Source organism: Semicossyphus pulcher, unplaced genomic scaffold, assembly GCF_022749685.1.
Source record: "Semicossyphus pulcher isolate SPU_LCO1_2020_fin unplaced genomic scaffold, fSemPul1.0.p SCAF_11, whole genome shotgun sequence".
Lineage (NCBI taxonomy): Eukaryota > Metazoa > Chordata > Actinopteri > Labriformes > Labridae > Semicossyphus > Semicossyphus pulcher.
The window spans coordinates 2,919,085-2,935,000 of NW_027211615.1; the positions used below are offsets into that span (position 1 = coordinate 2,919,085).

General features: G+C 46.1%; 52 non-coding genes across 52 annotated transcripts; all 52 read right to left on the bottom strand.

The window, feature by feature from the left end:
• Positions 1 to 187: 187 nt before the first annotated feature.
• LOC138586957 (5S ribosomal RNA) lies at positions 188 to 306 on the bottom strand. Its single transcript, XR_011307008.1, has one exon. It is a non-coding gene; the product is annotated as a 5S ribosomal RNA (ribosomal RNA).
• Positions 307 to 488: 182 nt separating this feature from the next.
• On the bottom strand, positions 489 to 607 carry LOC138585729 (5S ribosomal RNA). The gene has a single exon (XR_011305846.1). It is a non-coding gene; the product is annotated as a 5S ribosomal RNA (ribosomal RNA).
• A 182-nt stretch (positions 608 to 789) lies between these two features.
• LOC138585730 (5S ribosomal RNA) lies at positions 790 to 908 on the bottom strand. Its single transcript, XR_011305847.1, has one exon. It is a non-coding gene; the product is annotated as a 5S ribosomal RNA (ribosomal RNA).
• Positions 909 to 1,123: 215 nt separating this feature from the next.
• On the bottom strand, positions 1,124 to 1,242 carry LOC138586958 (5S ribosomal RNA). Its single transcript, XR_011307009.1, has one exon. It is a non-coding gene; the product is annotated as a 5S ribosomal RNA (ribosomal RNA).
• Positions 1,243 to 1,424: 182 nt separating this feature from the next.
• LOC138585731 (5S ribosomal RNA) lies at positions 1,425 to 1,543 on the bottom strand. The gene has a single exon (XR_011305848.1). It is a non-coding gene; the product is annotated as a 5S ribosomal RNA (ribosomal RNA).
• A 182-nt stretch (positions 1,544 to 1,725) lies between these two features.
• Positions 1,726 to 1,844, bottom strand: LOC138585733 (5S ribosomal RNA). The gene has a single exon (XR_011305850.1). It is a non-coding gene; the product is annotated as a 5S ribosomal RNA (ribosomal RNA).
• A 182-nt stretch (positions 1,845 to 2,026) lies between these two features.
• On the bottom strand, positions 2,027 to 2,145 carry LOC138586537 (5S ribosomal RNA). Its single transcript, XR_011306608.1, has one exon. It is a non-coding gene; the product is annotated as a 5S ribosomal RNA (ribosomal RNA).
• Positions 2,146 to 2,327: 182 nt separating this feature from the next.
• LOC138585734 (5S ribosomal RNA) lies at positions 2,328 to 2,446 on the bottom strand. Its single transcript, XR_011305851.1, has one exon. It is a non-coding gene; the product is annotated as a 5S ribosomal RNA (ribosomal RNA).
• A 182-nt stretch (positions 2,447 to 2,628) lies between these two features.
• Positions 2,629 to 2,747, bottom strand: LOC138585735 (5S ribosomal RNA). Its single transcript, XR_011305852.1, has one exon. It is a non-coding gene; the product is annotated as a 5S ribosomal RNA (ribosomal RNA).
• A 182-nt stretch (positions 2,748 to 2,929) lies between these two features.
• LOC138586314 (5S ribosomal RNA) lies at positions 2,930 to 3,048 on the bottom strand. The gene has a single exon (XR_011306399.1). It is a non-coding gene; the product is annotated as a 5S ribosomal RNA (ribosomal RNA).
• Positions 3,049 to 3,263: 215 nt separating this feature from the next.
• On the bottom strand, positions 3,264 to 3,382 carry LOC138586959 (5S ribosomal RNA). The gene has a single exon (XR_011307010.1). It is a non-coding gene; the product is annotated as a 5S ribosomal RNA (ribosomal RNA).
• Positions 3,383 to 3,564: 182 nt separating this feature from the next.
• Positions 3,565 to 3,683, bottom strand: LOC138585736 (5S ribosomal RNA). Its single transcript, XR_011305853.1, has one exon. It is a non-coding gene; the product is annotated as a 5S ribosomal RNA (ribosomal RNA).
• A 182-nt stretch (positions 3,684 to 3,865) lies between these two features.
• On the bottom strand, positions 3,866 to 3,984 carry LOC138585737 (5S ribosomal RNA). The gene has a single exon (XR_011305854.1). It is a non-coding gene; the product is annotated as a 5S ribosomal RNA (ribosomal RNA).
• Positions 3,985 to 4,199: 215 nt separating this feature from the next.
• LOC138585738 (5S ribosomal RNA) lies at positions 4,200 to 4,318 on the bottom strand. The gene has a single exon (XR_011305855.1). It is a non-coding gene; the product is annotated as a 5S ribosomal RNA (ribosomal RNA).
• Positions 4,319 to 4,500: 182 nt separating this feature from the next.
• LOC138585740 (5S ribosomal RNA) lies at positions 4,501 to 4,619 on the bottom strand. The gene has a single exon (XR_011305856.1). It is a non-coding gene; the product is annotated as a 5S ribosomal RNA (ribosomal RNA).
• Positions 4,620 to 4,801: 182 nt separating this feature from the next.
• LOC138585741 (5S ribosomal RNA) lies at positions 4,802 to 4,920 on the bottom strand. The gene has a single exon (XR_011305857.1). It is a non-coding gene; the product is annotated as a 5S ribosomal RNA (ribosomal RNA).
• Positions 4,921 to 5,102: 182 nt separating this feature from the next.
• LOC138585742 (5S ribosomal RNA) lies at positions 5,103 to 5,221 on the bottom strand. The gene has a single exon (XR_011305858.1). It is a non-coding gene; the product is annotated as a 5S ribosomal RNA (ribosomal RNA).
• A 182-nt stretch (positions 5,222 to 5,403) lies between these two features.
• Positions 5,404 to 5,522, bottom strand: LOC138586960 (5S ribosomal RNA). Its single transcript, XR_011307011.1, has one exon. It is a non-coding gene; the product is annotated as a 5S ribosomal RNA (ribosomal RNA).
• A 182-nt stretch (positions 5,523 to 5,704) lies between these two features.
• On the bottom strand, positions 5,705 to 5,823 carry LOC138585743 (5S ribosomal RNA). The gene has a single exon (XR_011305859.1). It is a non-coding gene; the product is annotated as a 5S ribosomal RNA (ribosomal RNA).
• A 215-nt stretch (positions 5,824 to 6,038) lies between these two features.
• Positions 6,039 to 6,157, bottom strand: LOC138586605 (5S ribosomal RNA). Its single transcript, XR_011306672.1, has one exon. It is a non-coding gene; the product is annotated as a 5S ribosomal RNA (ribosomal RNA).
• A 182-nt stretch (positions 6,158 to 6,339) lies between these two features.
• Positions 6,340 to 6,458, bottom strand: LOC138586873 (5S ribosomal RNA). Its single transcript, XR_011306929.1, has one exon. It is a non-coding gene; the product is annotated as a 5S ribosomal RNA (ribosomal RNA).
• Positions 6,459 to 6,640: 182 nt separating this feature from the next.
• Positions 6,641 to 6,759, bottom strand: LOC138585745 (5S ribosomal RNA). Its single transcript, XR_011305861.1, has one exon. It is a non-coding gene; the product is annotated as a 5S ribosomal RNA (ribosomal RNA).
• A 182-nt stretch (positions 6,760 to 6,941) lies between these two features.
• Positions 6,942 to 7,060, bottom strand: LOC138585746 (5S ribosomal RNA). The gene has a single exon (XR_011305862.1). It is a non-coding gene; the product is annotated as a 5S ribosomal RNA (ribosomal RNA).
• A 182-nt stretch (positions 7,061 to 7,242) lies between these two features.
• On the bottom strand, positions 7,243 to 7,361 carry LOC138586795 (5S ribosomal RNA). Its single transcript, XR_011306856.1, has one exon. It is a non-coding gene; the product is annotated as a 5S ribosomal RNA (ribosomal RNA).
• Positions 7,362 to 7,543: 182 nt separating this feature from the next.
• Positions 7,544 to 7,662, bottom strand: LOC138587278 (5S ribosomal RNA). Its single transcript, XR_011307310.1, has one exon. It is a non-coding gene; the product is annotated as a 5S ribosomal RNA (ribosomal RNA).
• Positions 7,663 to 7,844: 182 nt separating this feature from the next.
• LOC138587068 (5S ribosomal RNA) lies at positions 7,845 to 7,963 on the bottom strand. Its single transcript, XR_011307114.1, has one exon. It is a non-coding gene; the product is annotated as a 5S ribosomal RNA (ribosomal RNA).
• A 182-nt stretch (positions 7,964 to 8,145) lies between these two features.
• On the bottom strand, positions 8,146 to 8,264 carry LOC138587168 (5S ribosomal RNA). The gene has a single exon (XR_011307209.1). It is a non-coding gene; the product is annotated as a 5S ribosomal RNA (ribosomal RNA).
• A 182-nt stretch (positions 8,265 to 8,446) lies between these two features.
• LOC138586514 (5S ribosomal RNA) lies at positions 8,447 to 8,565 on the bottom strand. Its single transcript, XR_011306587.1, has one exon. It is a non-coding gene; the product is annotated as a 5S ribosomal RNA (ribosomal RNA).
• A 182-nt stretch (positions 8,566 to 8,747) lies between these two features.
• Positions 8,748 to 8,866, bottom strand: LOC138585747 (5S ribosomal RNA). The gene has a single exon (XR_011305863.1). It is a non-coding gene; the product is annotated as a 5S ribosomal RNA (ribosomal RNA).
• A 182-nt stretch (positions 8,867 to 9,048) lies between these two features.
• On the bottom strand, positions 9,049 to 9,167 carry LOC138586750 (5S ribosomal RNA). The gene has a single exon (XR_011306811.1). It is a non-coding gene; the product is annotated as a 5S ribosomal RNA (ribosomal RNA).
• Positions 9,168 to 9,382: 215 nt separating this feature from the next.
• Positions 9,383 to 9,501, bottom strand: LOC138585748 (5S ribosomal RNA). Its single transcript, XR_011305864.1, has one exon. It is a non-coding gene; the product is annotated as a 5S ribosomal RNA (ribosomal RNA).
• Positions 9,502 to 9,570: 69 nt separating this feature from the next.
• LOC138587227 (5S ribosomal RNA) lies at positions 9,571 to 9,689 on the bottom strand. Its single transcript, XR_011307265.1, has one exon. It is a non-coding gene; the product is annotated as a 5S ribosomal RNA (ribosomal RNA).
• A 182-nt stretch (positions 9,690 to 9,871) lies between these two features.
• Positions 9,872 to 9,990, bottom strand: LOC138585749 (5S ribosomal RNA). The gene has a single exon (XR_011305865.1). It is a non-coding gene; the product is annotated as a 5S ribosomal RNA (ribosomal RNA).
• Positions 9,991 to 10,205: 215 nt separating this feature from the next.
• LOC138585750 (5S ribosomal RNA) lies at positions 10,206 to 10,324 on the bottom strand. Its single transcript, XR_011305866.1, has one exon. It is a non-coding gene; the product is annotated as a 5S ribosomal RNA (ribosomal RNA).
• A 182-nt stretch (positions 10,325 to 10,506) lies between these two features.
• Positions 10,507 to 10,625, bottom strand: LOC138585751 (5S ribosomal RNA). Its single transcript, XR_011305867.1, has one exon. It is a non-coding gene; the product is annotated as a 5S ribosomal RNA (ribosomal RNA).
• A 182-nt stretch (positions 10,626 to 10,807) lies between these two features.
• On the bottom strand, positions 10,808 to 10,926 carry LOC138585752 (5S ribosomal RNA). The gene has a single exon (XR_011305868.1). It is a non-coding gene; the product is annotated as a 5S ribosomal RNA (ribosomal RNA).
• Positions 10,927 to 11,108: 182 nt separating this feature from the next.
• On the bottom strand, positions 11,109 to 11,227 carry LOC138585753 (5S ribosomal RNA). Its single transcript, XR_011305869.1, has one exon. It is a non-coding gene; the product is annotated as a 5S ribosomal RNA (ribosomal RNA).
• A 215-nt stretch (positions 11,228 to 11,442) lies between these two features.
• On the bottom strand, positions 11,443 to 11,561 carry LOC138586916 (5S ribosomal RNA). The gene has a single exon (XR_011306969.1). It is a non-coding gene; the product is annotated as a 5S ribosomal RNA (ribosomal RNA).
• A 182-nt stretch (positions 11,562 to 11,743) lies between these two features.
• Positions 11,744 to 11,862, bottom strand: LOC138585754 (5S ribosomal RNA). The gene has a single exon (XR_011305870.1). It is a non-coding gene; the product is annotated as a 5S ribosomal RNA (ribosomal RNA).
• Positions 11,863 to 12,044: 182 nt separating this feature from the next.
• On the bottom strand, positions 12,045 to 12,163 carry LOC138587235 (5S ribosomal RNA). The gene has a single exon (XR_011307272.1). It is a non-coding gene; the product is annotated as a 5S ribosomal RNA (ribosomal RNA).
• Positions 12,164 to 12,345: 182 nt separating this feature from the next.
• LOC138585756 (5S ribosomal RNA) lies at positions 12,346 to 12,464 on the bottom strand. The gene has a single exon (XR_011305872.1). It is a non-coding gene; the product is annotated as a 5S ribosomal RNA (ribosomal RNA).
• A 182-nt stretch (positions 12,465 to 12,646) lies between these two features.
• LOC138587215 (5S ribosomal RNA) lies at positions 12,647 to 12,765 on the bottom strand. Its single transcript, XR_011307253.1, has one exon. It is a non-coding gene; the product is annotated as a 5S ribosomal RNA (ribosomal RNA).
• A 182-nt stretch (positions 12,766 to 12,947) lies between these two features.
• LOC138585757 (5S ribosomal RNA) lies at positions 12,948 to 13,066 on the bottom strand. Its single transcript, XR_011305873.1, has one exon. It is a non-coding gene; the product is annotated as a 5S ribosomal RNA (ribosomal RNA).
• A 181-nt stretch (positions 13,067 to 13,247) lies between these two features.
• Positions 13,248 to 13,366, bottom strand: LOC138587101 (5S ribosomal RNA). The gene has a single exon (XR_011307146.1). It is a non-coding gene; the product is annotated as a 5S ribosomal RNA (ribosomal RNA).
• Positions 13,367 to 13,581: 215 nt separating this feature from the next.
• Positions 13,582 to 13,700, bottom strand: LOC138586856 (5S ribosomal RNA). Its single transcript, XR_011306913.1, has one exon. It is a non-coding gene; the product is annotated as a 5S ribosomal RNA (ribosomal RNA).
• A 182-nt stretch (positions 13,701 to 13,882) lies between these two features.
• LOC138585758 (5S ribosomal RNA) lies at positions 13,883 to 14,001 on the bottom strand. Its single transcript, XR_011305874.1, has one exon. It is a non-coding gene; the product is annotated as a 5S ribosomal RNA (ribosomal RNA).
• A 182-nt stretch (positions 14,002 to 14,183) lies between these two features.
• On the bottom strand, positions 14,184 to 14,302 carry LOC138585759 (5S ribosomal RNA). Its single transcript, XR_011305875.1, has one exon. It is a non-coding gene; the product is annotated as a 5S ribosomal RNA (ribosomal RNA).
• Positions 14,303 to 14,484: 182 nt separating this feature from the next.
• LOC138585760 (5S ribosomal RNA) lies at positions 14,485 to 14,603 on the bottom strand. The gene has a single exon (XR_011305876.1). It is a non-coding gene; the product is annotated as a 5S ribosomal RNA (ribosomal RNA).
• A 182-nt stretch (positions 14,604 to 14,785) lies between these two features.
• LOC138585762 (5S ribosomal RNA) lies at positions 14,786 to 14,904 on the bottom strand. The gene has a single exon (XR_011305878.1). It is a non-coding gene; the product is annotated as a 5S ribosomal RNA (ribosomal RNA).
• A 182-nt stretch (positions 14,905 to 15,086) lies between these two features.
• LOC138586703 (5S ribosomal RNA) lies at positions 15,087 to 15,205 on the bottom strand. The gene has a single exon (XR_011306767.1). It is a non-coding gene; the product is annotated as a 5S ribosomal RNA (ribosomal RNA).
• Positions 15,206 to 15,387: 182 nt separating this feature from the next.
• On the bottom strand, positions 15,388 to 15,506 carry LOC138586431 (5S ribosomal RNA). The gene has a single exon (XR_011306508.1). It is a non-coding gene; the product is annotated as a 5S ribosomal RNA (ribosomal RNA).
• A 182-nt stretch (positions 15,507 to 15,688) lies between these two features.
• LOC138585763 (5S ribosomal RNA) lies at positions 15,689 to 15,807 on the bottom strand. Its single transcript, XR_011305879.1, has one exon. It is a non-coding gene; the product is annotated as a 5S ribosomal RNA (ribosomal RNA).
• Positions 15,808 to 15,916: the final 109 nt, after the last annotated feature.

A 15,916-nucleotide genomic window follows, 5' to 3' on the forward strand; every position in this document is an offset into this window, starting at 1 on the left:
AAAGACGTGGCATGGTGCAGCAAGAATGTGGCTGTATTTTTAACGTTGTTTATAGTTTTCGTCAAAGATTTTGTCATGGTTTTTTTCTATGATGAATTCAATGCATTCTTGCACATGAGTGTCTGATCAAACTTTTTCAAGGCCTGCAGCATCAGTACCTCTCCTGTCCATCACAGAAAAATGAAAAAGCTTACAGCACCTGGTATTCCCAGGCGGTCTCCCATCCAAGTACTAACCAGGCCTGACCCTGCTTAGCTTCCGAGATCGGACGAGATCGGGCGTGTTCAGGGTGGTATGGCCGTAAGCGACAGTTGTGTGTTCAATCGGGCCTTTTAAAAATGCATTTGGGCACTTTTTAATCTCTTCATATGTTACTGAGTTTTTTTTCTAGGATGAATTCAATGCATTCTTGCACATGAGTGTCTGATCAAACTTTTTCAAGGCCTGCAGCATCAGTACCTCTCCTGTCCATCACAGAAAAATGAAAAAGCTTACAGCACCTGGTATTCCCAGGCGGTCTCCCATCCAAGTACTAACCAGGCCCGACCCTGCTTAGCTTCCGAGATCGGACGAGATCGGGCGTGTTCAGGGTGGTATGGCCGTAAGCGACAGTTGTGTGTTCAATCGGGCCTTTTAAAAATGCATTTGGGCACTTTTTAATCTCTTCATATGTTACTGTGTTTTTTTTCTAGGATGAATTCAATGCATTCTTGCACATGAGTGTCTGATCAAACTTTTTCAAGGCCTGCAGCATCAGCACCTCTCCTGTCCATCACAGAAAAATGAAAAAGCTTACAGCACCTGGTATTCCCAGGCGGTCTCCCATCCAAGTACTAACCAGGCCCGACCCTGCTTAGCTTCCGAGATCGGACGAGATCGGGCGTGTTCAGGGTGGTATGGCCGTAAGCGACAGTTGTGTGTTCAATCGGGCCTTTTTAAGACGTGGCATGGTGCAGCAAGAATGTGGCTGTATTTTTAACGTTGTTTATAGTTTTCGTCAAAGATTTTGTCATGGTTTTTTTCTATGATGAATTCAATGCATTCTTGCACATGAGTGTCTGATCAAACTTTTTCAAGGCCTGCAGCATCAGCACCTCTCCTGTCCATCACAGAAAAATGAAAAAGCTTACAGCACCTGGTATTCCCAGGCGGTCTCCCATCCAAGTACTAACCAGGCCTGACCCTGCTTAGCTTCCGAGATCGGACGAGATCGGGCGTGTTCAGGGTGGTATGGCCGTAAGCGACAGTTGTGTGTTCAATCGGGCCTTTTAAAAATGCATTTGGGCACTTTTTAATCTCTTCATATGTTACTGAGTTTTTTTTCTAGGATGAATTCAATGCATTCTTGCACATGAGTGTCTGATCAAACTTTTTCAAGGCCTGCAGCATCAGTACCTCTCCTGTCCATCACAGAAAAATGAAAAAGCTTACAGCACCTGGTATTCCCAGGCGGTCTCCCATCCAAGTACTAACCAGGCCCGACCCTGCTTAGCTTCCGAGATCGGACGAGATCGGGCGTGTTCAGGGTGGTATGGCCGTAAGCGACAGTTGTGTGTTCAATCGGGCCTTTTAAAAATGCATTTGGGCACTTTTTAATCTCTTCATGTGTTACTGTGTTTTTTTTCTAGGATGAATTCAATGCATTCTTGCACATGAGTGTCTGATCAAACTTTTTCAAGGCCTGCAGCATCAGCACCTCTCCTGTCCATCACAGAAAAATGAAAAAGCTTACAGCACCTGGTATTCCCAGGCGGTCTCCCATCCAAGTACTAACCAGGCCCGACCCTGCTTAGCTTCCGAGATCGGACGAGATCGGGCGTGTTCAGGGTGGTATGGCCGTAAGCGACAGTTGTGTGTTCAATCGGGCCTTTTAAAAATGCATTTGGGCACTTTTTAATCTCTTCATATGTTACTGTGTTTTTTTTCTAGGATGAATTCAATGCATTCTTGCACATGAGTGTCTGATCAAACTTTTTCAAGGCCTGCGGCATCAGCACCTCTCCTGTCCATCACAGAAAAATGAAAAAGCTTACAGCACCTGGTATTCCCAGGCGGTCTCCCATCCAAGTACTAACCAGGCCCGACCCTGCTTAGCTTCCGAGATCGGAGGAGATCGGGCGTGTTCAGGGTGGTATGGCCGTAAGCGACAGTTGTGTGTTCAATCGGGCCTTTTAAAAATGCATTTGGGCACTTTTTAATCTCTTCATATGTTACTGTGTTTTTTTTCTAGGATGAATTCAATGCATTCTTGCACATGAGTGTCTGATCAAACTTTTTCAAGGCCTGCAGCATCAGCACCTCTCCTGTCCATCACAGAAAAATGAAAAAGCTTACAGCACCTGGTATTCCCAGGCGGTCTCCCATCCAAGTACTAACCAGGCCCGACCCTGCTTAGCTTCCGAGATCGGACGAGATCGGGCGTGTTCAGGGTGGTATGGCCGTAAGCGACAGTTGTGTGTTCAATCGGGCCTTTTAAAAATGCATTTGGGCACTTTTTAATCTCTTCATATGTTACTGTGTTTTTTTTCTTGGATGAATTCAATGCATTCTTGCACATGAGTGTCTGATCAAACTTTTTCAAGGCCTGCAGCATCAGCACCTCTCCTGTCCATCACAGAAAAATGAAAAAGCTTACAGCACCTGGTATTCCCAGGCGGTCTCCCATCCAAGTACTAACCAGGCCCGACCCTGCTTAGCTTCCGAGATCGGACGAGATCGGGCGTGTTCAGGGTGGTATGGCCGTAAGCGACAGTTGTGTGTTCAATCGGGCCTTTTAAAAATGCATTTGGGCACTTTTTAATCTCTTCATATGTTACTGTGTTTTTTTTCTAGGATGAATTCAATGCATTCTTGCACATGAGTGTCTGATCAAACTTTTTCAAGGCCTGCAGCATCAGCACCTCTCCTGTCCATCACAGAAAAATGAAAAAGCTTACAGCACCTGGTATTCCCAGGGGGTCTCCCATCCAAGTACTAACCAGGCCCGACCCTGCTTAGCTTCCGAGATCGGACGAGATCGGGCGTGTTCAGGGTGGTATGGCCGTAAGCGACAGTTGTGTGTTCAATCGGGCCTTTTAAAGACGTGGCATGGTGCAGCAAGAATGTGGCTGTATTTTTAACGTTGTTTATAGTTTTCGTCAAAGATTTTGTCATGGTTTTTTTCTATGATGAATTCAATGCATTCTTGCACATGAGTGTCTGATCAAACTTTTTCAAGGCCTGCAGCATCAGTACCTCTCCTGTCCATCACAGAAAAATGAAAAAGCTTACAGCACCTGGTATTCCCAGGCGGTCTCCCATCCAAGTACTAACCAGGCCTGACCCTGCTTAGCTTCCGAGATCGGACGAGATCGGGCGTGTTCAGGGTGGTATGGCCGTAAGCGACAGTTGTGTGTTCAATCGGGCCTTTTAAAAATGCATTTGGGCACTTTTTAATCTCTTCATATGTTACTGAGTTTTTTTTCTAGGATGAATTCAATGCATTCTTGCACATGAGTGTCTGATCAAACTTTTTCAAGGCCTGCAGCATCAGTACCTCTCCTGTCCATCACAGAAAAATGAAAAAGCTTACAGCACCTGGTATTCCCAGGCGGTCTCCCATCCAAGTACTAACCAGGCCCGACCCTGCTTAGCTTCCGAGATCGGACGAGATCGGGCGTGTTCAGGGTGGTATGGCCGTAAGCGACAGTTGTGTGTTCAATCGGGCCTTTTAAAAATGCATTTGGGCACTTTTTAATCTCTTCATATGTTACTGTGTTTTTTTTCTAGGATGAATTCAATGCATTCTTGCACATGAGTGTCTGATCAAACTTTTTCAAGGCCTGCAGCATCAGCACCTCTCCTGTCCATCACAGAAAAATGAAAAAGCTTACAGCACCTGGTATTCCCAGGCGGTCTCCCATCCAAGTACTAACCAGGCCCGACCCTGCTTAGCTTCCGAGATCGGACGAGATCGGGCGTGTTCAGGGTGGTATGGCCGTAAGCGACAGTTGTGTGTTCAATCGGGCCTTTTTAAGACGTGGCATGGTGCAGCAAGAATGTGGCTGTATTTTTAACGTTGTTTATAGTTTTCGTCAAAGATTTTGTCATGGTTTTTTTCTATGATGAATTCAATGCATTCTTGCACATGAGTGTCTGATCAAACTTTTTCAAGGCCTGCAGCATCAGCACCTCTCCTGTCCATCACAGAAAAATGAAAAAGCTTACAGCACCTGGTATTCCCAGGCGGTCTCCCATCCAAGTACTAACCAGGCCCGACCCTGCTTAGCTTCCGAGATCGGACGAGATCGGGCGTGTTCAGGGTGGTATGGCCGTAAGCGACAGTTGTGTGTTCAATCAGGCCTTTTAAAAATGCATTTGGGCACTTTTTAATCTCTTCATATGTTACTGTGTTTTTTTTCTAGGATGAATTCAATGCATTCTTGCACATGAGTGTCTGATCCAACTTTTTCAAGGCCTGCAGCATCAGCACCTCTCCTGTCCATCACAGAAAAATGAAAAAGCTTACAGCACCTGGTATTCCCAGGCGGTCTCCCATCCAAGTACTAACCAGGCCCGACCCTGCTTAGCTTCCGAGATCGGACGAGATCGGGCGTGTTCAGGGTGGTATGGCCGTAAGCGACAGTTGTGTGTTCAATCAGGCCTTTTAAAAATGCATTTGGGCACTTTTTAATCTCTTCATATGTTACTGTGTTTTTTTTCTAGGATGAATTCAATGCATTCTTGCACATGAGTGTCTGATCAAACTTTTTCAAGGCCTGCAGCATCAGCACCTCTCCTGTCCATCACAGAAAAATGAAAAAGCTTACAGCACCTGGTATTCCCAGGCGGTCTCCCATCCAAGTACTAACCAGGCCCGACCCTGCTTAGCTTCCGAGATCGGACGAGATCGGGCGTGTTCAGGGTGGTATGGCCGTAAGCGACAGTTGTGTGTTCAATCGGGCCTTTTAAAAATGCATTTGGGCACTTTTTAATCTCTTCATATGTTACTGTGTTTTTTTTCTAGGATGAATTCAATGCATTCTTGCACATGAGTGTCTGATCCAACTTTTTCAAGGCCTGCAGCATCAGCACCTCTCCTGTCCATCACAGAAAAATGAAAAAGCTTACAGCACCTGGTATTCCCAGGCGGTCTCCCATCCAAGTACTAACCAGGCCCGACCCTGCTTAGCTTCCGAGATCGGACGAGATCGGGCGTGTTCAGGGTGGTATGGCCGTAAGCGACAGTTGTGTGTTCAATCGGGCCTTTTAAAAATGCATTTGGGCACTTTTTAATCTCTTCATATGTTACTGTGTTTTTTTTCTAGGATGAATTCAATGCATTCTTGCACATGAGTGTCTGATCAAACTTTTTCAAGGCCTGCAGCATCAGCACCTCTCCTGTCCATCACAGAAAAATGAAAAAGCTTACAGCACCTGGTATTCCCAGGCGGTCTCCCATCCAAGTACTAACCAGGCCTGACCCTGCTTAGCTTCCGAGATCGGACGAGATCGGGCGTGTTCAGGGTGGTATGGCCGTAAGCGACAGTTGTGTGTTCAATCGGGCCTTTTAAAAATGCATTTGGGCACTTTTTAATCTCTTCATATGTTAATGTGTTTTTTTTCTAGGATGAATTCAATGCATTCTTGCACATGAGTGTCTGATCCAACTTTTTCAAGGCCTGCAGCATCAGCACCTCTCCTGTCCATCACCGAAAAATGAAAAAGCTTACAGCACCTGGTATTCCCAGGCGGTCTCCCATCCAAGTACTAACCAGGCCCGACCCTGCTTAGCTTCCGAGATCGGACGAGATCGGGCGTGTTCAGGGTGGTATGGCCGTAAGCGACAGTTGTGTGTTCAATCGGGCCTTTTAAAGACGTGGCATGGTGCAGCAAGAATGTGGCTGTATTTTTAACGTTGTTTATAGTTTTCGTCAAAGATTTTGTCATGGTTTTTTTCTATGATGAATTCAATGCATTCTTGCACATGAGTGTCTGATCAAACTTTTTCAAGGCCTGCAGCATCAGCACCTCTCCTGTCCATCACAGAAAAATGAAAAAGCTTACAGCACCTGGTATTCCCAGGCGGTCTCCCATCCAAGTACTAACCAGGCCCGACCCTGCTTAGCTTCCGAGATCGGACGAGATCGGGCGTGTTCAGGGTAGTATGGCCGTAAGCGACAGTTGTGTGTTCAATCGGGCCTTTTAAAAATGCATTTGGGCACTTTTTAATCTCTTCATATGTTACTGTGTTTTTTTTCTAGGATGAATTCAATGCATTCTTGCACATGAGTGTCTGATCAAACTTTTTCAAGGCCTGCAGCATCACCACCTCTCCTGTCCATCACAGAAAAATGAAAAAGCTTACAGCACCTGGTATTCCCAGGCGGTCTCCCATCCAAGTACTAAACAGGCCCGACCCTGCTTAGCTTCCGAGATCGGACGAGATCGGGCGTGTTCAGGGTGGTATGGCCATAAGCGACAGTTGTGTGTTCAATCGGGCCTTTTAAAAATGCATTTGGGCACTTTTTAATCTCTTCATATGTTACTGTGTTTTTTTTCTAGGATGAATTCAATGCATTCTTGCACATGAGTGTCTGATCCAACTTTTTCAAGGCCTGCAGCATCAGCACCTCTCCTGTCCATCACAGAAAAATGAAAAAGCTTACAGCACCTGGTATTCCCAGGCGGTCTCCCATCCAAGTACTAACCAGGCCCGACCCTGCTTAGCTTCCGAGATCGGACGAGATCGGGCGTGTTCAGGGTGGTATGGCCGTAAGCGACAGTTGTGTGTTCAATCGGGCCTTTTAAAAATGCATTTGGGCACTTTTTAATCTCTTCATATGTTACTGTGTTTTTTTTCTATGATGAATTCAATGCATTCTTGCACATGAGTGTCTGATCAAACTTTTTCAAGGCCTGCAGCATCAGCACCTCTCCTGTCCATCACAGAAAAATGAAAAAGCTTACAGCACCTGGTATTCCCAGGCGGTCTCCCATCCAAGTACTAACCAGGCCCGACCCTGCTTAGCTTCCGAGATCGGACGAGATCGGGCGTGTTCAGGGTGGTATGGCCGTAAGCGACAGTTGTGTGTTCAATCGGGCCTTTTAAAAATGCATTTGGGCACTTTTTAATCTCTTCATATGTTACTGTGTTTTTTTTCTAGGATGAATTCAATGCATTCTTGCACATGAGTGTCTGATCAAACTTTTTCAAGGCCTGCAGCATCAGCACCTCTCCTGTCCATCACAGAAAAATGAAAAAGCTTACAGCACCTGGTATTCCCAGGCGGTCTCCCATCCAAGTACTAACCAGGCCCGACCCTGCTTAGCATCCGAGATCGGACGAGATCGGGCGTGTTCAGGGTGGTATGGCCGTAAGCGACAGCTGTGTGTTCAATCAGGCCTTTTAAAAATGCATTTGGGCACTTTTTAATCTCTTCATATGTTACTGTGTTTTTTTTCTAGGATGAATTCAATGCATTCTTGCACATGAGTGTCTGATCAAACTTTTTCAAGGCCTGCAGCATCAGCACCTCTCCTGTCCATCACAGAAAAATGAAAAAGCTTACAGCACCTGGTATTCCCAGGCGGTCTCCCATCCAAGTACTAACCAGGCCCGACCCTGCTTAGCTTCCGAAATCGGACGAGATCAGACGTGTTCAGGGTGGTATGGCCGTAAGCGACAGTTGTGTGTTCAATCTGGCCTTTTAAAAATGCATTTGGGCACTTTTTAATCTCTTCATATGTTACTGTGTTTTTTTTCTAGGATGAATTCAATGCATTCTTGCACATGAGTGTCTGATCAAACTTTTTCAAGGCCTGCAGCATCAGCACCTCTCCTGTCCATCACAGAAAAATGAAAAAGCTTACAGCACCTGGTATTCCCAGGCGGTCTCCCATCCAAGTACTAACCAGGCCCGACCCTGCGTAGCTTCCGAGATCGGACGAGATCGGGCGTGTTCAGGGTGGTATGGCCGTAAGCGACAGTTGTGTGTTCAATCGGGCCTTTTAAAAATGCATTTGGGCACTTTTTAATCTCTTCATATGTTACTGTGTTTTTTTTCTAGGATGAATTCAATGCATTCTTGCACATGAGTGTCTGATCCAACTTTTTCAAGGCCTGCAGCATCAGCACCTCTCCTGTCCATCACAGAAAAATGAAAAAGCTTACAGCACCTGGTATTCCCAGGCGGTCTCCCATCCAAGTACTAACCAGGCCCGACCCCGCTTAGCTTCCGAGATCGGACGAGATTGGGCGTGTTCAGGGTGGTATGGCCGTAAGCGACAGTTGTGTGTTCAATCGGGCCTTTTAAAAATGCATTTGGGCACTTTTTAATCTCTTCATATGTTACTGTGTTTTTTTTCTAGGATGAATTCAATGCATTCTTGCACATGAGTGTCTGATCAAACTTTTTCAAGGCCTGCAGCATCAGCACCTCTCCTGTCCATCACAGAAAAATGAAAAAGCTTACAGCACCTGGTATTCCCAGGCGGTCTCCCATCCAAGTACTAACCAGGCCCGACCCTGCTTAGCTTCCGAGATCGGACGAGATCGAGCGTGTTCAGGGTGGTATGGCCGTAAGCGACAGTTGTGTGTTCAATCGGGCCTTTTAAAAATGCATTTGGGCACTTTTTAATCTCTTCATATGTTACTGTGTTTTTTTTCTAGGATGAATTCAATGCATTCTTGCACATGAGTGTCTGATCAAACTTTTTCAAGGCCTGCAGCATCAGCACCTCTCCTGTCCATCACAGAAAAATGAAAAAGCTTACAGCACCTGGTATTCCCAGGCGGTCTCCCATCCAAGTACTAACCAGGCCCGACCCTGCTTAGCTTCCGAGATCGGACGAGATCGGGCGTGTTCAGGGTGGTATGGCCGTAAGCGACAGTTGTGTGTTCAATCGGGCCTTTTAAAAATGCATTTGGGCACTTTTTAATCTCTTCATATGTTACTGTGTTTTTTTTCTAGGATGAATTCAATGCATTCTTGCACATGAGTGTCTGATCAAACTTTTTCAAGGCCTGCAGCATCAGCACCTCTCCTGTCCATCACAGAAAAATGAAAAAGCTTACAGCACCTGGTATTCCCAGGCGGTCTCCCATCCAAGTACTAACCAGGCCCGACCCTGCTTAGCTTCCGAGATCAGACGAGATCAGGCGTGTTCAGGGTGGTATGGCCGTAAGCGACAGTTGTGTGTTCAATCGGGCCTTTTAAAGACGTGGCATGGTGCAGCAAGAATGTGGCTGTATTTTTAACGTTGTTTATAGTTTTCGTCAAAGATTTTGTCATGGTTTTTTTCTAGGACGAATTCAATGCATTCTTGCACATGAGTGTCTGATCAAACTTTTTCAAGGCCTGTAGCATCAGCACCTCTCCTGTCCATCACAGAAAAATGAAAAAGCTTACAGCACCTGGTATTCCCAGGCGGTCTCCCATCCAAGTACTAACCAGGCCCGACCCTGCTTAGCTTCCGAGATCGGACGAGATCGGGCGTGTTCAGGGTGGTATGGCCGTAAGCGAAAGTTGTGTGTTCGATCGGGCCTTTTAAAGACGTGGCATGGTGCAGCAAGAATGTGGTGGGGCATCTGTCTTACAGCACCTGGTATTCCCAGGCGGTCTCCCATCCAAGTACTAACCAGGCCTGACCCTGCTTAGCTTCCGAGATCGGACGAGATCGGGCGTGTTCAGGGTGGTATGGCCGTAAGCGACAGTTGTGTGTTCAATCGGGCCTTTTAAAAATGCATTTGGGCACTTTTTAATCTCTTCATATGTTACTGAGTTTTTTTTCTAGGATGAATTCAATGCATTCTTGCACATGAGTGTCTGATCAAACTTTTTCAAGGCCTGCAGCATCAGTACCTCTCCTGTCCATCACAGAAAAATGAAAAAGCTTACAGCACCTGGTATTCCCAGGCGGTCTCCCATCCAAGTACTAACCAGGCCCGACCCTGCTTAGCTTCCGAGATCGGACGAGATCGGGCGTGTTCAGGGTGGTATGGCCGTAAGCGACAGTTGTGTGTTCAATCGGGCCTTTTAAAGACGTGGCATGGTGCAGCAAGAATGTGGCTGTATTTTTAACGTTGTTTATAGTTTTCGTCAAAGATTTTGTCATGGTTTTTTTCTATGATGAATTCAATGCATTCTTGCACATGAGTGTCTGATCAAACTTTTTCAAGGCCTGCAGCATCAGCACCTCTCCTGTCCATCACAGAAAAATGAAAAAGCTTACAGCACCTGGTATTCCCAGGCGGTCTCCCATCCAAGTACTAACCAGGCCCGACCCTGCTTAGCTTCCGAGATCGGACGAGATCGGGCGTGTTCAGGGTGGTATGGCCGTAAGCGACAGTTGTGTGTTCAATCGGGCCTTTTAAAAATGCATTTGGGCACTTTTTAATCTCTTCATATGTTACTGTGTTTTTTTTCTAAGATGAATTCAATGCATTCTTGCACATGAGTGTCTGATCAAACTTTTTCAAGGCCTGCAGCATCAGCACCTCTCCTGTCCATCACAGAAAAATGAAAAAGCTTACAGCACCTGGTATTCCCAGGCGGTCTCCCATCCAAGTACTAACCAGGCCCGACCCTGCTTAGCTTCCGAGATCGGACGAGATCGGGCGTGTTCAGGGTGGTATGGCCGTAAGCGACAGTTGTGTGTTCAATCGGGCCTTTTAAAAATGCATTTGGGCACTTTTTAATCTCTTCATATGTTACTGTGTTTTTTTTCTAGGATGAATTCAATGCATTCTTGCACATGAGTGTCTGATCAAACTTTTTCAAGGCCTGCAGCATCAGCACCTCTCCTGTCCATCACAGAAAAATGAAAAAGCTTACAGCACCTGGTATTCCCAGGCGGTCTCCCATCCAAGTACTAACCAGGCCCGACCCTGCTTAGCTTCCGAGATCGGACGAGATCGGGCGTGTTCAGGGTGGTATGGCCGTAAGCGACAGTTGTGTGTTCAATCGGGCCTTTTAAAAATGCATTTGGGCACTTTTTAATCTCTTCATATGTTACTGTGTTTTTTTTCTAGGATGAATTCAATGCATTCTTGCACATGAGTGTCTGATCAAACTTTTTCAAGGCCTGCAGCATCAGCACCTCTCCTGTCCATCACAGAAAAATGAAAAAGCTTACAGCACCTGGTATTCCCAGGCGGTCTCCCATCCAAGTACTAACCAGGCCCGACCCTGCTTAGCTTCCGAGATCGGACGAGATCGGGCGTGTTCAGGGTGGTATGGCCGTAAGCGACAGTTGTGTGTTCAATCGGGCCTTTTAAAGACGTGGCATGGTGCAGCAAGAATGTGGCTGTATTTTTAACGTTGTTTATACTTTTCGTCAAAGATTTTGTCATGGTTTTTTTCTATGATGAATTCAATGCATTCTTTCACATGAGTGTCTGATCAAACTTTTTCAAGGCCTGCAGCATCAGCACCTCTCCTGTCCATCACAGAAAAATGAAAAAGCTTACAGCACCTGGTATTCCCAGGCGGTCTCCCATCCAAGTACTAACCAGGCCCGACCCTGCTTAGCTTCCGAGATCAGACGAGATCGGGCGTGTTCAGGGTGGTATGGCCGTACGCGACAGTTGTGTGTTCAATCGGGCCTTTTAAAAATGCATTTTGGCACTTTTTAATCTCTTCATATTTTACTGTGTTTTTTTTCTAGGATGAATTCAATGCATTCTTGCACATGAGTGTCTGATCCAACTTTTTCAAGGCCTGCAGCATCAGCACCTCTCCTGTCCATCACAGAAAAATGAAAAAGCTTACAGCACCTGGTATTCCCAGGCGGTCTCCCATCCAAGTACTAACCAGGCCCGACCCTGCTTAGCTTCCGAGATCGGACGAGATCGGGCGTGTTCAGGGTGGTATGGCCGTAAGCGACAGTTGTGTGTTCAATCGGGCCTTTTAAAAATGCATTTGGGCACTTTTTAATCTCTTCATATGTTACTGTGTTTTTTTTCTAGGATGAATTCAATGCATTCTTGCACATGAGTGTCTGATCAAACTTTTTCAAGGCCTGCAGCATCAGCACCTCTCCTGTCCATCACAGAAAAATGAAAAAGCTTACAGCACCTGGTATTCCCAGGCGGTCTCCCATCCAAGTACTAACCAGGCCCGACCCTGCTTAGCTTCCGAGATCAGACGAGATCGGGCGTATTCAGTGTGGTATGGCCGTATGCGACAGTCGTGTGTTCAATCGGGCCTTTTAAAAATGCATTTTGGCACTTTTTAATCTCTTCATATTTTACTGTGTTTTTTTTCTAGGATGAATTCAATGCATTCTTGCACATGAGTGTCTGATCAAACTTTTTCAAGGCCTGCAGCATCAGCACCTCTCCTGTCCATCACAGAAAAATGAAAAAGCTTACAGCACCTGGTATTCCCAGGCGGTCTCCCATCCAAGTACTAACCAGGCCCGACCCTGCTTAGCTTCCGAGATCGGACGAGATCGGGCGTGTTCAGGGTGGTATGGCCGTAAGCGACAGTTGTGTGTTCAATCGGGCCTTTTAAAAATGCATTTGGGCACTTTTTAATCTCTTCATATGTTACTGTGTTTTTTTTCTAGGATGAATTCAATGCATTCTTGCACATGAGTGTCTGATCAAACTTTTTCAAGGCCTGCAGCATCAGCACCTCTCCTGTCCATCACAGAAAAATGAAAAAGCTTACAGCACCTGGTATTCCCAGGCGGTCTCCCATCCAAGTACTAACCAGGCCCGACCCTGCTTAGCTTCCGAGATCGGACGAGATGGGGCGTGTTCAGGGTGGTATGGCCGTAAGCGACAGCTGTGTGTTCAATCGGGCCTTTTAAAAATGCATTTGGGCACTTTTTAATCTCTTCATATGTCACTGTGTTTTTTTTCTAGGATGAATTCAATGCATTCTTGCACATGAGTGTCTGATCCAACTTTTTCAAGGCCTGCAGCATCAGCACCTCTCCTGTCCATCACAGAAAAATGAAAAAGCTTACAGCACCTGGTATTCCCAGGCGGTCTCCCATCCAAGTACTAACCAGGCCCGACCCTGCTTAGCTTCCGAGATCGGACGAGATCGGGCGTGTTCAGGGTGGTATGGCCGTAAGCGACAGTTGTGTGTTCAATCGGGCCTTTTAAAAATGCATTTGGGCACATTTTAATCTCTTCATATGTTACTGTGTTTTTTTCTAGGATGAATTCAATGCATTCTTGCACATGAGTGTCTGATCAAACTTTTTCAAGGCCTGCAGCATCAGCACCTCTCCTGTCCATCACAGAAAAATGAAAAAGCTTACAGCACCTGGTATTCCCAGGCGGTCTCCCATCCAAGTACTAACCAGGCCCGACCCTGCTTAGGTTCCGAGATCGGACGAGATCGGGCGTGTTCAGGGTGGTATGGCCGTAAGCGACAGTTGTGTGTTCAATCGGGCCTTTTAAAGACGTGGCATGGTGCAGCAAGAATGTGGCTGTATTTTTAACGTTGTTTATAGTTTTCGTCAAAGATTTTGTCATGGTTTTTTTCTATGATGAATTCAATGCATTCTTGCACATGAGTGTCTGATCAAACTTTTTCAAGGCCTGCAGCATCAGTACCTCTCCTGTCCATCACAGAAAAATGAAAAAGCTTGCAGCACCTGGTATTCCCAGGCGGTCTCCCATCCAAGTACTAACCAGGCCCGACCCTGCTTAGCTTCCGAGATCGGACGAGATCGGGCGTGTTCAGGGTGGTATGGCCGTAAGCGACAGTTGTGTGTTCAATCGGGCCTTTTAAAAATGCATTTGGGCACTTTTTAATCTCTTCATATGTTACTGAGTTTTTTTTCTAGGATGAATTCAATGCATTCTTGCACATGAGTGTCTGATCCAACTTTTTCAAGGCCTGCAGCATCAGCACCTCTCCTGTCCATCACAGAAAAATGAAAAAGCTTACAGCACCTGGTATTCCCAGGCGGTCTCCCATCCAAGTACTAACCAGGCCCGACCCTGCTTAGCTTCCGAGATCGGACGAGATCGGGCGTGTTCAGGGTGGTATGGCCGTAAGCGACAGTTGTGTGTTCAATCGGGCCTTTTAAAAATGCATTTGGGCACTTTTTAATCTCTTCATATGTTACTGTGTTTTTTTTCTAGGATGAATTCAATGCATTCTTGCACATGAGTGTCTGATCAAACTTTTTCAAGGCCTGCAGCATCAGCTCCTCTCCTGTCCATCACAGAAAAATGAAAAAGCTTACAGCACCTGGTATTCCCAGGCGGTCTCCCATCCAAGTACTAACCAGGCCCGACCCTGCTTAGCTTCCGAGATCGGACGAGATCGGGCGTGTTCAGGGTGGTATGGCCGTAAGCGACAGTTGTGTGTTCAATCGGGCCTTTTAAAAATGCATTTGGGCACTTTTTAATCTCTTCATATGTTACTGTGTTTTTTTTCTAGGATGAATTCAATGCATTCTTGCACATGAGTGTCTGATCAAACTTTTTCAAGGCCTGCAGCATCAGCACCTCTCCTGTCCATCACAGAAAAATGAAAAAGCTTACAGCACCTGGTATTCCCAGGCGGTCTCCCATCCAAGTACTAACCAGGCCCGACCCTGCTTAGCTTCCGAGATCGGACGAGATCGGGCGTGTTCAGGGTGGTATGGCCGTAAGCGACAGTTGTGTGTTCAATCGGGCCTTTTAAAAATGCATTTGGGCACTTTTTAATCTCTTCATATGTTACTGAGTTTTTTTTCTAGGATGAATTCAATGCATTCTTGCACATGAGTGTCTGATCAAACTTTTTCAAGGCCTGCAGCATCAGCACCTCTCCTGTCCATCACAGAAAAATGAAAAAGCTTACAGCACCTGGTATTCCCAGGCGGTCTCCCATCCAAGTACTAACCAGGCCCGACCCTGCTTAGCTTCCGAGATCGGACGAGATCGGGCGTGTTCAGGGTGGTATGGCCGTAAGCGACAGTTGTGTGTTCAATCGGGCCTTTTAAAATTGCATTTGGGCACTTTTTAATCTCTTCATATGTTACTGTGTTTTTTTTCTAGGATGAATTCAATGCATTCTTGCACATGAGTGTCTGATCAAACTTTTTCAAGGCCTGCAGCATCAGCACCTCTCCTGTCCATCACAGAAAAATGAAAAAGCTTACAGCACCTGGTATTCCCAGGCGATCTCCCATCCAAGTACTAACCAGGCCCGACCCTGCTTAGCTTCCGAGATCGGACGAGATCGGGCGTGTTCAGGGTGGTATGGCCGTAAGCGACAGTTGTGTGTTCAATCGGGCCTTTTAAAAATGCATTTGGGCACTTTTTAATCTCTTCATATGTTACTGTGTTTTTTTTCTAGGATGAATTCAATGCATTCTTGCACATGAGTGTCTGATCAAACTTTTTCAAGGCCTGCAGCATCAGCACCTCTCCTGTCCATCACAGAAAAATGAAAAAGCTTACAGCACCTGGTATTCCCAGGCGGTCTCCCATCCAAGTACTAACCAGGCCCGACCCTGCTTAGCTTCCGAGATCGGACGAGATCGGGCGTGTTCAGGGTGGTATGGCCGTAAACGACAGTTGTGTGTTCAATCGGGCCTTTTAAAAATGCATTTGGGCACTTTTTAATCTCTTCATATGTTACTGTGTTTTTTTTCTAGGATGAATTCAATGCATTCTTGCACATGAGTGTCTGATCAAACTTTTTCAAGGCCTGCAGCATCAGCACCTCTCCTGTCCATCACAGAAAAATGAAAAAGCTTACAGCACCTGGTATTCCCAGGCGGTCTCCCATCCAAGTACTAACCAGGCCCGACCCTGCTTAGCTTCCGAGATCGGACGAGATCGGGCGTGTTCAGGGTGGTATGGCCGTAAGCGACAGTTGTGTGTTCAATCGGGCCTTTTAAAAATGCATTTGGGCACTTTTTAATCTCTTCATATGTTACTGTGTTTTTTTTCTAGGATGAATTCAATGCATTCTTGCAC